The sequence below is a fragment of the Hemitrygon akajei genome, unplaced genomic scaffold, assembly GCF_048418815.1.
Source record: "Hemitrygon akajei unplaced genomic scaffold, sHemAka1.3 Scf000173, whole genome shotgun sequence".
Classification (NCBI taxonomy): domain Eukaryota; kingdom Metazoa; phylum Chordata; class Chondrichthyes; order Myliobatiformes; family Dasyatidae; genus Hemitrygon; species Hemitrygon akajei.
The window spans coordinates 652,918-667,579 of record NW_027332059.1 but is presented as its reverse complement, the minus strand read 5'-3'; the positions used below and the strand labels follow the sequence as shown (position 1 = coordinate 667,579).

The 14,662-nt window shown below is 44.6% G+C and overlaps 2 non-coding genes across 2 annotated transcripts; both read right to left on the bottom strand.

The window, feature by feature from the left end:
* Nucleotides 1-5,314: 5,314 nt before the first annotated feature.
* trnal-uaa (transfer RNA leucine (anticodon UAA)) lies at nt 5,315-5,430 on the bottom strand. The gene is made up of 2 exons: nt 5,393-5,430; nt 5,315-5,360 (listed from the first exon to the last, which is right to left on the bottom strand). It is a non-coding gene; the product is annotated as a tRNA-Leu (tRNA).
* Nucleotides 5,431-6,589: 1,159 nt separating this feature from the next.
* Nucleotides 6,590-6,703, bottom strand: trnal-caa (transfer RNA leucine (anticodon CAA)). Its single transcript has 2 exons — nt 6,666-6,703; nt 6,590-6,624 (listed from the first exon to the last, which is right to left on the bottom strand). It is a non-coding gene; the product is annotated as a tRNA-Leu (tRNA).
* Between the last annotated feature and the right edge of the window lie 7,959 nt (nt 6,704-14,662).

The window sequence follows — 14,662 nt, the reverse complement described above, 5'->3', positions numbered from 1 at the left end:
TCTATGCGTATGTGAAGAGCAACGATGACAAGAATGAAGATGGGGCCGCAAAAGGATAAAGAGGTCAACATATGCCCGGAGGCGCAGGAGGTTGGAGAGTTACTAAATGGATACTTTGCTTCAGTATTCATAAGTGAAAAGGATCTTGATCAGGGTGAGGTCGAAATAGAACAGGCCTGTGTGCTGGAGAATGTGGAGATTAAGGAAGAAGAAGTGTTGGATCTTCTTAAAAACCACAAATCCCCAGGTCCGGACGAGATATACCCCAGGTTGCTGTGGCAAGTGAGAGAAGAGATCGCTGGAGTAGTAGCTATGATCTTTGAATCCTCTTTGGCTGCATGGGAGGTGCCGAAGGATTGAAAAACGGCTAATGTAGTTTCCTTGTTAAAAAAGGTAACAGAGAAACCTGGTGAGACCTAGTATAGACCGGTGAGTCTTACGTCGGTGGTCTGCAAACCATTGGGAAGGATTCTTCAGGATACGATCTACGAGCATTTGGAGAAGTACAGTCTACTCAAGGATAGTCAACATGGCTTTATGAAGGGAAGATCGTGCCTCATGAGCCCAATTTAGTTTTTTGAAGAGGTAACAAAATAAATTGATGAGGGTAGGGCGGTAGATGTCGTCTACATCGATTTTAACAAGGCATTGACAAGGTCCCCCGCGAGAGACTCATCCAGAAAGTCATGAGGCATGGGATCAGTGGATCCTTGCTGTTTGGATTTAAAACAAAAAAGGTTACAGGAGGAAAACAGGGTGTAGTTGTGTAAGGAAAGTATTCCGCCTGGAGGTCGGTGACTAGTGGAGTACTGCAAGGATCAGTCCTGGGACCGCTGCTCTTTATGATGTTTATAAATGACCTGGATGAAGACACAGGAGGACGGGTGTGTAAGTTTGCGGATGACACGAAGATTGGAGGAGTTGTGGATGGAGCTGTAGGTTGTCAAAGGTTACAAGAGGGTATGTACAGGATGCAGAGTTGGCCAGAATAGTGGCAGATGGAGTTCAATCCGATTAAGTGAGCGGTGATGCATTTTAGAAGGACAAGCCAGAAGGCTGAGTACAGGGTGAATGGTCGGTTATTTAAGAGTGTGGATGAACAGAGGGACATTGGGGCTCAAATCCATACATCACTCACGGTCGCTGCACAGATTAATAGAATAGTTAAGAAGGCCTATGGGATGCAAGGCTTCGTTAATAGGGGGATTGAGTTCAGGAGTAGATAGGTCATGTTGCAACTGTACTAAACTTTGGTGAGACTAAACTTAGGGTATTGTTTTCCATTCTGGTCACCTCATTATAGGAGGATGTGGAAGCTATGGAGAGGGTGCAGAGGAGATTTACAGGGAAATTGCCTGGATTGAAAAACAAGTGTTATGAGGCATGGTTCGCAGAGCTGGAACTTTTTTCTTTGGAGTATAGAAGGATGAGAGGGGTCTTTATAGAGGTCTACATGATTATGAGAGGCATAGATAAGGTGCTAGCCAGTACCTGTTTCCCAGGGCACGAATAGCAAACACCAGAGGGCATACATACAAAGTTAAGTTAAGGGAGCGACGTTTATGGGAGACATCAGGGGTAATTTTTTTTTTTACACAGAGGATTGTGAGTGCCTGGAATGACTTGCCAGGGATTGTGGTGGAGGCTAAAACATTAGGGGTATTTAAGAGCCTCTTGCACAGGCAAATGGATGAAAGAAATATATGGTTTGGCTCAAAATCGAGCGCCGAAGGTTCTGTATTGTGCTGTCATATCCTGGTGTCTAGTGTCATTTACAATCGGTGTCCACGTACTTGCCATTGGTGCCTGTTAGTGCCCTTGGAATTTCGGGGCTTAGTACTAATAAATACCCATACAATGGCTACTATTCGTTGAAGCTGGCATTTATGGAAGCAGATGTTGGAGTAACTGAGACTATGGAAACGGATGGAACTTTTTATTCCTGTGAGAAGGTTCCAAGGAGCATGCAAAGAGAGAAGTAGAGAGAACTTTTTGAACACCTTGTCCATTGACCATGTGTTCAGAGCTGCTTTTGAGAAGGTGCATGTTCCTGATAAGTAGGATGATGAGCGGAAAGGAGGAACTGTGAGGTGCATCCTGTCTAAACCTGTCATGTTACATTCTGGGAGCCACTAGAGCGACCGGAAACCCTAAATTTGCTGAAATGTTCAAGGAATGGAAATGGAGATTAACTGATAACGTGTTGGAACGCGAAGACGCCTTTTCCACTGGCAGTTCTGAGTTTGATTTCTCCAAGAGTACTTGCCACAGTATTAGAGGAACCGAGGGCATCCCTTTCCGAGAGAGGTCTCGCCGATTGGTTCTAGCGGGGGTTCCTGACTTTCATCCGCAGCTGATGAAACAGAGGGAAGCTGAGTTTAGTCATGGAGCAGGAGCGCCTAAGCAGCCGGGAGACATGAGTGATAGACACGGGGAGAGACGGTCCCGTAGTCAGCTGGGAGACACGAGTGATAGACACGGGGAGAGACGGTCCAGTAGTCAGCTGGGTGACATCAGTGATAGACACGGGGAGAGACGGTCCAGTAGTCAGCTGGGTGACACGAGTGATAGACACGGGGAGAGACGGTCCAGTAGTCAGCTGGGTGACATCAGTGATAGACACGGGGAGAGACGGTCCCGTAGTCAGCTGGGTGACATCAGTGATAGACACGGGGAGAGACGGTCCAGTAGTCAGCTGGGTGACATCAGTGATAGACACGGGGAGAGACGGTCCCGTAGTCAGCTGGGTGACACGAGTGATAGACACGGGGAGAGACGGTCCCGTAGTCAGCTGGGTGACATCAGTGATAGACACGGGGAGAGACGGTCCAGTAGTCAGCTGGGTGACATCAGTGATAGACACGGGGAGAGACGGTCCAGTAGTCAGCCGGGAGACATCAGTGATAGACACGGGGAGAGACGGTCCCGGAGTCAGCTGGGTGACATCAGTGATAGACACGGGGAGAGAAGGTCCAGTAGTCAGCTGGGTGACATCAGTGATAGACACGGGGAGAGACGGTCCCGTAGTCAGCTGGGTGACACGAGTGATAGACACGGGGAGAGACGGTCCCGTAGTCAGCTGGGTGACATCAGTGATAGACACGGGGAGAGACGGTCCAATAGTCAGCTGGGTGACATCAGTGATAGACACGGGGAGAGACGGTCCAGTAGTCAGCTGGGTGACACGAGTGATAGACACGGGGAGAGACGGTCCCGTAGTCAGCTGGGTGACATCAGTGATAGACACGGGGAGAGACGGTCCAGTAGTCAGCTGGGTGACATCAGTGATAGACACGGGGAGAGACGGTCCAGTAGTCAGCTGGTTGACATCAGTGATAGACACGGGGAGAGACGGTCCCGTAGTTAGCTGGGTGACATCATTTATAGACACGGGGAGAGACGGTCCAGTAGTCAGCTGGGTGACATCAGTGATAGACACGGGGAGAGACGGTCCCGTAGTCAGCTGGGTGACACGAGTGATAGACACGGGGAGAGACGGTCCCGTAGTCAGCTGGGTGACATCAGTGATAGACACGGGGAGAGAAGGTCCAGTAGTCAGCTGGGTGACATCAGTGATAGACACGGGGAGAGACGGTCCAGTAGTCAGCTGGGTGACATCAGTGATAGACACGGGGAGAGACGGTCCAGTAGTCAGCTGGGTGACACGAGTGATAGAGACTGTCCAAGGGGTGATTTGATGCGCGAACCACTCACTCTCCTTAATTCCCCTGAGTAGAGACGCAGAACCAGCACATGCTTCTCGCATGACAAAGCTTTCAACCCGGGAATAATTTTCTAAACCACCTCTGAACCGTCTCCAGTGACAGCACAACCTGTCTCAGACAAGGGGCTCCAAACTGCTCACAGTACTCAAGGTAAGGCCTCATCAGTGCATTTTAAAACCTGAAAATTCCATCGCTGCATCCATACCCCATTCCTCTGGAAATTATCGCGAACATCGCATTGGCCTTCCTCACCACTTTCGCAACATGCATATTGACCTTCATGGAATGCTGGACGAACAACGTTGAGTCCTTTTGCACCTCAAATTTTCCAATTTTCTCTACGATTAGTAAATAGCCTTCAATTTTATTTCTTCTGCTCAAGTGCAGCACCATGCATTTCGTGCCTGTGTTTTATGACTGCCACTTCTTTGCCCATTCTCCTCCACTTCCTCTGTCATTTTGTAGACTTTCTACTTCCTCCAGATTTCCTGCACCTCCACCTATCTTCATCTGGACCGCAAACCTGTTCGTATGATCATCAATTCCAGCATCCAAGTCATTAACATATAAAATAAGAGTATTCATCCATCAGTTGTACTGTATCCTGCAGTTCTGTTATATATTATGCTACCTCAATTGCAACTCTCTTTACGTTTAATCCAATACGCTGATTTTGTCCAGATTTTATTTTTATATCTTTTGAAATCATATTTACTATCTGTATTAAGTATTTCAGCTTTACGTGAATAATTTCAAATCGTGCATATTCGATCCTCTGTCAATGTGTAATTCATCTGGTTGTCTCTGAGAGAGGTTAAATCGAAACAAACTCCAGTGAGCTTCATAGTCGCCCTGGATTATTGTGTAAAATAACAATTAATATTGCTATTATCATTATTCTTTCACTTGACTTGCACAGATTGCTGTATTGTACACATTGAGTGTTTTGACCGTCCTGTTAGTGCGGTCCTTCATGGATTTTATTGTGTTTCTTGGATGCCCGTAGGAATGTCAATCCCATTGCTGCAAATGGTGATATATGTATATAGATATGCTGTGATGCAAAATTTACTTTCTGCTCTGAACTTTGAACCAATTGGGCCGAAGGCTATTTTCCATGCTGTACGACTTAAAATATCTGCATTGCAAAACAAGGAAGAGTGGCCTGTTAAACAACGGAAAGTGAATATAATCTAGTCCGGAATGATCAATCCGATATTCCCAAATCCAGAAAGGTATTAAACACACGTTATGGAGCTCCACGGCAGATGTACGCTTAAGAACGACAATGTAAAATGCCGTTTCGATATAGAGACCAACAACGTGTTTGAATGGCCCCTTGTCATTCTGTCCAAACAACAGCCACGGTTAAGAAGGTGACACAGACACTCTTCAACGAGGCTTCTTTCTCATCAAACGCTGCAGCCTGAATCCCATGTAACCCGTTGTTCTGCTCTCTGTTGTGACTAAAACAAAATTTTTATCTTAATTGTATCTTTCTCATACTCCCAAACAGACCACGCTTTGATCGCTGCAGTAAAATTACAGTGATTGCATTATAAATAACAGCACGTGAAAAACAGAGTATTTGTCAGGAGTGGGATTCGAACCCACGCCTCCAGGTGGAGACCAGAACACTCGCGTTTACTATGAAGCGACTTTCTCGCCTTAAGTCTGGCGCCTTAGACCACTCGGCCACCCTGACAGGCCCTGCAGTACTCTCTCCACATGCCAGATAAACAGCTGTATTTCGGAATAGTCTGACTGACTGTTTTGTTGAGCGGGTATACATACAAACACACTCTATATCCTGGGATTTTAAATGAATATGGACGGGATGCATTTTCTCAGATTGCCAAGCATGTGCGTAATCAGAGCGTACAGCATCACAGCACTGGAATTGTGCTGCACTCCGTTCAGGCCATCCTCCAGAGAAAGGATGACGCGGATTCGGAGTGTGCAGAAGAGCATCACCAAGATGCTACCTGAATTAGACGGTTTGTGCAATAACGAAATGAACAAATGTGCCAACACCCTACCACTCTATGTCGGCAAGACCAAGGACTGATTGTTGTCCTCAGCAGAGGGAAAACCAGAGGTCCTTGAGCTAGTTCTCCTTGGAGGATCAGATGTGGGGCGCGTCAGTAACTTTAAATTGTTGGTATGACTCTTTCCTCTACTTTCTTCGGAGACTGCGGTGATTCAGCATGACATCAAAAACCTTGATGAGCTTCTATAGATGTGTCGTAGAGAGTATATTGTCTGTCTGCAACAAGACGTGGTACGGAAATACCGTACCTTTGAAGGAAAATCTTTAAAAAGTTAGTGATTTCGGCCCAGTCCATCACGGGAAATGCACTCCCAAACATTAAGCAGATCCACATAAAACGATGTCATCGGAAAACAGCATCCACCGTCAGAGGTCGTCACCATCCTGCCATGCTCTTTTTGCGCTGCTGCCATCGGGTACATGGTACAAGAGCCTCAGGACTCGCACCACCACGTTCAAGAACAGTTACTACCCATCCGACACTGGACTTTTGATCAAAAGGTGATAGTGTACACTACGCGCCCATGCATTGAATATTCTGACAACCAGTCATTTCACTTTAGAAACTATATTGAGCAGCTGAGTATGCCAGGAGGAGCTCAGCAGACCAGGCAGCATGTATGGACAGGCGTAAACAGTCGGCGTTTCGGGACGAGATCCTTCACCGTGAAATTGTTTCTGAATAAATCACTTACCCACAATTCGGTGTACGGTGATCTGTTGTAATGCGATGAACAGTGTCAAAAACATAGACTTATATTCCAACCGTTTTTCTAATCCACCTCAACAACCCAGGGTTTGTTTGCAGAAATTATGTCAGGAGTGGGATTCGAACCCACGACCCCAGATGGAGACCAGAACCCTCCCGTTTATCGGAAGGACTTTCATTCCTTGAGTCTGGCGCCTTAGACCACTCGGCCACCCTGACCACTTTTGAGTTGAGTTTGAGAACGGAATGAATGCCTGATTTGTGAGCAGTTATATACACACAATCACGCATATCGTCCTGCCAATCGGAAATGAAAGCGAGAATGTTACAATTTTCTCAGGTTAGGCATCTTCTGTGGAGAGTGAAGCTGTAAAACAAATACAAATCGAAGACTCGTGAGACGCGTCTCGGCAAGAATTTGTGAAGGACGTCTGCTGAGATGGATGAGAACGCTTGGAAGACTCAATAATTTTACATTTAGGGAAGCAGAGAAATAAACGTTTATAGACAAGACTGAATCTGAAAATTAGGTGGGAGTTGATCGCAACAATGTCAACAGAAACTGAACACAGGTTGTTCAGTTATACCGGGCAGCGCTGCTTTACAGATGGATGTTGATAAGTAGACTACCAGGCCCAATAATCTGATGATTGTGGAAGAAAGCGAAGATGTGACAAGGTTCACAAGAACATAAGACATCGTGCGGAAAGGCAGTTCGGTCTCCTGGGTTTGCTTCATCATTCCGTCATGGATGAGTAATGACAGTCAGAATGTTGTTCAGGCTTGTAGGTCAATGTTTAATCTAAGAGAGGAGACGGAAACAGGGTGTTTTGGACGATAGAGCAGCGGCCTTTCTGAGAGATTAGACGCTTAAGAGAACGTAATTCGCTCAGGTTCTCTGATCCAGTGTTAAAACCACAGAACGCATTAAAATAAGGCAGGGACAGGCTCTGGAGGCCATCGACTAAGTAAAAGGCTCCTCGCGGGATGTGGAAGACGGGGAGGCCTCCAGAGTTCATGATGACGACACCTGCGGGAAGTGCACACGGCTGCAGCGTGGAACAATCGCCCTAAGGTGCTGGAGTTGAATCTGGATGAACTCCGGTTCATTCAGGGCCACGGACGTGATGGACCAGAACATATAGAGTGGTAGGACTGCCAGGGTGCAAGACACAGAAAACTGGGTGACAGTCTGGAGGAAAAAGGTTTTAAAGACCTTCACCGTCAGCAACACCTGGATTCCGTTTCTGGTTGGATGATCCAGCAGGGGAAAGACTAGAGGTCGGATCTCTGGCACTGAGTATGGTCTGTGATTCAGAATGGTAAGGGAAGAACAGATTCCTGGATGGTATGTTGCCTCCCGTGTGTCAGGGTCCCGGACAACTTGGATTAAGGCTGAACATTCTTCAGTAGGAGCGTGAGCCGGCAGGGGTTGGCTCCATTTCGGTGCCAATGACATCGGTAGGAACAGTGACGAATTTCTGCAATGGAAATTCAGAGATTTAGGTGCTGAGGTGTAGGGCAGGATCTTCGGGGTTCTGACAGCGACTCGTGCCGCGTCCTTATCAGGCCAGTAAAGGAAATATGATGCAGATTAACACGTGGCTAAGGGTCTGGTGCAGGAGGGAGGCCATACGATTTTTCGATCATTGATCTCTCTTCCAGGGAACCTGAGACCCATTGATAAAGAGGATTTGCACGTGAACTAGAAATGCTAATATCCTGCAGAAGGTTATTCAGGACGTAAACAAAGACAGGTGTGTAAATAGGGTCCGAAGGATCATAAGAGACCCGGGTCACGCTAACCACAAACTGTTCCAGCTGCTACCATCCGGGAAACTGTACCACATTTTAAATGCCGCGAACAAAAGCTACGGGATATCTTCCAGCAGGCCATCAGGCGGTTTAATTAATGCTGACGCAACTGCATTTCTATGTTATAATGACTATCCTGGCGTACATATTTCTGCTTAGAAATTGCAGCAATTGCAAGTTGCTCATTTATACGAAGACGTATCGTAAAAAATTTACCCTCATGTTTCTGAATGATGTCACTAATCAAGTCAATTTAATTCAAATAAACAATACAAAATAAAGTAAAGAGGGAGTTAAAATAAAAGTGGACTTGTAATATTAATCATGGACTCTAGCATCTGATGGGATTTGCCTGAGGATAGAGAGGCAGAGATGAGATTGCTGGCTCTTAACCAATTTATCAATACCCCGGATTGCCAAGGACTCTGTGGGACAGGGGAATAGCTATGTTGCTCCATCTTGCAGAACGGAAATCAGGATAAAGCGAGTAACTACAGAGTGTGCGTTAATCGGCAGAGCTATAGAAGTCATAGGATTTTTCAATCTTTCCAACAAAACCACCATTTCCATCGCTAAATCAGTGACATATAACGCAAAAAAGAATACACACAGACTCCTATGAAACACTACTGGACAACGCCTACCAGTCAGAAAACGCTCTATTTACACCCCCCAGTCAGCAGCCTCATGTGTGGCACCTTCTCAAAAGCATTCGGAAAATCTCATTTGTCCGGCTTGTTCTCCCTTGAAAGAATTCCATTAGATTTCTCAGACAAGATTTTCCCTGGATGAAGCCATGCTGACTCCGGCTTAGTTTATCATGTGTCTCCAAGTACACTGAGACATCATCAGTAATAATTAACTCGGACATCTTCCAAACCCCTGTGGTCAGACAAACTGGCTTAGATTTTCCTTTCTTCTGTCTCTCCCTGCTTGAAGAGTGAAGTGACATTTACAATTCTCCAGTCTTCCGGAAACATTGCAGACCGAGTGGTTGTTGCAAGATCATTTATAATACTTCAACCATGTCTTCAGCCAACTCTTTCACAACTATGGCGTGTACACCGTATGGTCCATCTGATCTACCTTCAGATATTTGAGTTACTCACTAACCTACTCTCCCGTCATGGTAACTTCACACACTTCATACCTATGACACCTCAAATTTCCAACACACTGCTAGTGTCTTCCACAGCGAAGGCTGATGCAAAATATTTATTTAGTTCTTCCGGTATTTGATGGTCCCACATTGCTACATCTCCAGCATCGTTGTTCAGCGATCTGATGTTCAGTCTTGCTATTTTACTTACTTTTTATATATGAAGAAGAGTTTGATGTCCTTGCTAATATTATTCGCCATCTTACTTTCGTACTCGATCTTTCCCTTCATAATCACTTTCCAGTGCTCCAACTTCCCAGTAATCTTGCTCAATTTTTCGCCCTCTCCTTTGCTTTTTTATTTTCGTTTTGAAATCCCGTATTAAGACCAGAAAACCATAAGATATAAGTGAAAGTATTCCATTCGGCCTGTTGAGTCTGCTACACCAGTCAATCATGGGTTGATCCAAATCTTCCAGTCATCCTCACTTCCCTGTCTCTTCACCACATACTCTTTGATGACCTTGTTAATCAAGAACCTATCTATTCCTGAATTAAATACATCCAATGTCCTGGCCTCCACAGACGCTCGTGGCAACAAGTTCCACTGATTTACCACCCTCTGACTACGCTAATTTGTCCTCATCTCAATTCTAAATGGACATTCTTCAATCCTGAAGTCGTGCCCTCTTGTCCAACCTATGCTTCCCTGGCTTCACCAACTTCCCTGTAATTCCATGGGCTCTTAACTTGTCAAGCAGCCTCACGTGTAGCACCTTGTCAAAGGCTTTCTGAAAATCCAAGTACACCACTTCTACTGCATCTCCTTTGACTACCCTGCTTGTAATTTCCTAATAAAATCGCAACAGGTTTGTCAGGCAGGATTTTCCTTTCAGGCTTTAGCCTACCTTGCTGTGTGCCTCTAGATACTCGGTAATCTCATCACTTTCAATCGATTCCAACAACTTTCCAAACACCGATATCAGGCTAACTGGTTTATAGTTTCCGTTGTGCTGCCTCCCACCATTCTTAAATAGGGGAGTAACATTTGCAATTTGAAATTTTCCAGTCATCCGGTACAATGCCAGAATTCATCGATTCTTGAAAGATCATCGTTAATGCCTCCGCAATCTCTCCAGCTACTCCCTTCAGAACCCGAGGGTGCTTTCCATCAGTTCAGAAGATTTATCCACCAACAGACGAGGAAGCTTCCTGACCACCTTCTCAGTCGTAGTTTTCCCTGCACAAATTTCACTTCCATGACACTCTTGAATGTCCAGTTTACTGCAGACGTCTTCCACAGTGAAGACTGATGCAAAATGCGCATTCAGATCCTCTGCCGTGGTATTAGCCATGGTTGTGTCATCATTTCTTTATTTTTTTTCTCTTTGAGATGTATATATCTTGTGCGTTCCGAATTGTTTCCGCGAATTCCAGACATTGCAGTTCAGCTGTCATCCCTGCCAGTGTTTTTTTTCTTTCTCAATCAGTTCTGGCCAACTCCTCACTCAGCCTCTGTAATTCCGATTACTCCACTGATATACTGATACATCTGGCTCCAGCTTCTTCTCAAATTTCAGGGGGAATTCGATCATGTTATGATCACTTTCTCCTAAGGATTCTGATAGCTGGAGCTCTCTTATCAATTTTGGTTCATTGCTCATCTCCCAGTCCAGAAGAGCCGATCCATTGAGCTCAAACACGAGGGGCTCTGATAAGCCATCTAGTAGATATTCTAGAAATTATGGATCCCGTAATGAAGCCCCCACCTGATATCCACCAATCTACATGCACATTGAAGTCCTCCCGTTGTAATTTGTAGGCCACATCATTTCTACTGTTTGGGTGTCTGTATACAACTCCCAACAGTGTTTTATAGCCCTTGCAGTTCCTTCGCCCTATCAAAAATAATTCAACACCATCGAACCCTATGCCACCTCTTTCTAATGATACCATGTTGAACCAATCTTACCGTCGCTTATTGATCAGTAACACAATATATTGTCATTCATGGTTTCCTCGGGTACCGACAGGCTTGCAGTAATCTTGCAGTAACATCTACTGGAAGGGGGAATTTGAACAGTCTGGAAACACAAACTATCCGGAAAGCTGCCTCAAATATGCAGCTGTTCTTGTTCAATCCTGAAATGCATTCTGTCGATGTGAATTTGGGTATTCCCTGTGCGGATAGGTTTCTACTCGCCTCCCGATATCTCGCGGACTGGTCACTAATTTTTTTTTTAACGGATTTATCCTTCAGTTAAAGACACTGTGGGTTGTAGAGCTCAGGGAGTTCGTGGGAATGTGCGAAGAATAAATGGTTTCCATGCAAATAGATGCTGGACTGTCCATGTCCACTCGGTGAACCGACTGTCCTTTTTCCACGTTGAATGGCTATGAATGGCCGACCAACATTGACTTCGCTGGTTGTACATATCAACCTCCTAGCTGACAAATCTATTTCGGGTGAGCATTCTAGAGTTGTTCGAATACTCTCCTTGAAGTTAATCAATAACTCCTACAGTCGATTAGGTGCAGAATATCCTTTCCTGTTTATGAATCAGATTGACTGACACCGATCTTTGCCCCACGTTATCTCCCGAATTTATTGCAAAGAATCAACTGATAACACCACTCACAGTAAAACCTGACAGCTGAGATCAAAGCTCACGCAGCCACAAGCAGGAATTCCTAGTTGGAAGTGAAGTTGCACCGAACGATGAACCGTGGGTAATATAACCACAATATAACCAGTGTGACAAGTAACTAATCTTTAAAATTCGGTTGGAATGATAATGTGCGTGGTTCAATGCATAAAGGACGGGGCGCGGTTGCAGCAGAGAGTCTATAGGTCGGGTTTATGATAGTGATGTGCAATTGATCTTCACCCTGGCAGCGTTCACTCAAAGTGCTGACTCAAATCGCTAGTCTCCTCAAACTCTGTGCCTCAAGCTAGAAGACGCAACAGAAGGTAAGGAACGTTAAATAAACTCGACAAAATGAAATATACTGGAAACATTGGGTAGTTTTAGAAAATTAAGCAATCATTCCACCGGCGTTGTTTTGTATGCTCTACAAAAATATATAGCAAATATAAGAAAATAGATTGTTTTAAAGAAATTGAATGATCGAATCAGACACCAATCATGTCAGACTCACTCCTGAATTCACTTTGTAGAAATGTTTGCATACTTTAGCCGCAAAGTAGATCAATAGGCTCTAGAAGTAAACTTTCATTTTCTTGCATTCTAGTGACAATACAGGCGGAGCAGGAGAAAATATAATTGTAGAAAATGTGCAACAGGGTACATCAGCCATAGTGAGTCTGTGCCAGTAGGGAAAAAGTATTCACCCTATTGATCCCAACGTTCGCCCTATTAAACCCACCGTTGCCATTCCCTTCAAACAACTTTCCTTCTATCTGTTTTCTCACAGCTTTGCTGACCAACTATTGATCCGAGCAGGAATGTTTCACACGGCCAGAAAGCCAGCGTGGCACATTATATAAAGTAAAATTCCAGCTGCGAGACAGCAAAAGCTATGTGCACGGAAGGGACTCACTTTCTCGTAAACTCCAAAATACTCTTTAACTCTGAAGGAAGTCCGATCTCTCTCATTGAGTTAACATGCAAGTAATTCTACACTCCTGTCAACCCCTGACTGAAACCACTTTCTCACCTTCTCCCCTCCGCTTCTTCTACTAATTATGCTGAATATCCCTGCTGTGGAAGCGAAATTCTCCTAAACTCGCCACAGTTACTCTGGATAACTCATAAGCGTTGTTAATTTAAGTGAACATGATTTGAACGTTCAAACAATGTCAACAGCCAAATCAGATTCCTTTGGTCCCCCCTCCCCCACAAAGAACAAGGTTTCATGCAACAGATGCAGAGGAATCAACTAATAGAAATGCGGCTACAGACAGGGAATTCCATGAAATTCCACGGCATCTTCTTAACCTCGTAACATCCTAGTCCAATTATGGATCTTAATACATTATATGGAATTGGTGATTTGTAAACACAGGTGCATAATCTATTTTTCTTTTTGGGATAGCAACTACTGTAGAGAAGACCATGTCCTCCCAATGACAATATCCACCCGCCCACCTAATTCAAAACCCGGTCAATTTGCAAAAGTACATATCTCTTCACTGCAATTCGATCTACTAAGGGAGTCCTTACAGGAGAAAGTCAATGGAGACTCATCAGTAACGCACACAAAATCGACAGTTAAGTTGGGATCTATGGAGAGGCAGAAGATGTCTGACGCAGGGGTTCAACCCCAGGATTCGACTGCTTACCGTTCTCCATAATCTTTCAAACTGCTGATTTCGAGCATTTTGTGCATGTTACTCTGGATTTCCAACATCCATTTTTGTTTGCGAGACTGAAGTCCCTCAACTCACACTCGCGTCAAGTTGTCTGACCAGAGTGGAGAACATATCATTCACTCATACTGTATGCAGCAATTTGACTTTTAGGATTAAGAAGAGAGAGAGAGAGAGGGAGAGAGAGAGAGCGAGAGAGAGAGTTGTGATATCTTATGCAAGCAGAAACAGAGGAAATTGGTGTGATTATGTACAATTAATCATCATTATCTGAGAGTCGGGGCTATGAGGGACAAACAGGACTGAAAATAAATATATAAATGTAGTCAGCAAGATCTCATAATATCACTGCATGTAAAGAGCAAAAGGATTAATATCAATTATATAGTTATTCGTGCTGTTTATGCATTTAAATCGTATTAAGCAGAGAATGCATAATCTTCGAAAAGGCTAAAATGCATGAACCTGTCAAGGCAAGCAAGTCAACCTGTAATGGTCACGTGAGCACTGCGTGAGAAACTGTAAATCCAGTTTAGGATTAGTTAATCATTAGGGACAGTTACCTGTTCTGCTGACCAATATTCTCTATTTACGAACGTTCCGGAGCATACTGGTGTGGACGATGTGGGTGATTCCTCTTGGTAAGGAGTCTCAGCAGGAATAAAAGTGACAGAGGAGGGTCGCAAGCTCGATGCTTTAAAGGCAAAATGATGCTGATCACCGAACTTTGAAACAAAAAAAAACAGAAAATGATGACAACGTTCTGCAGATACCAAGGAATAGAGTTGATGTTTTGTATCAGTGGTACAGCTCTGTCCTTGTGACGATAAAACGGTCAACAATCCCAATTCTATGAGTGGTCCGGTAATGAGAGGGACTTAAATTTACAAAGACACGTTCATCTTGAATATTAAATGTTTATTGCAGAGAATCTA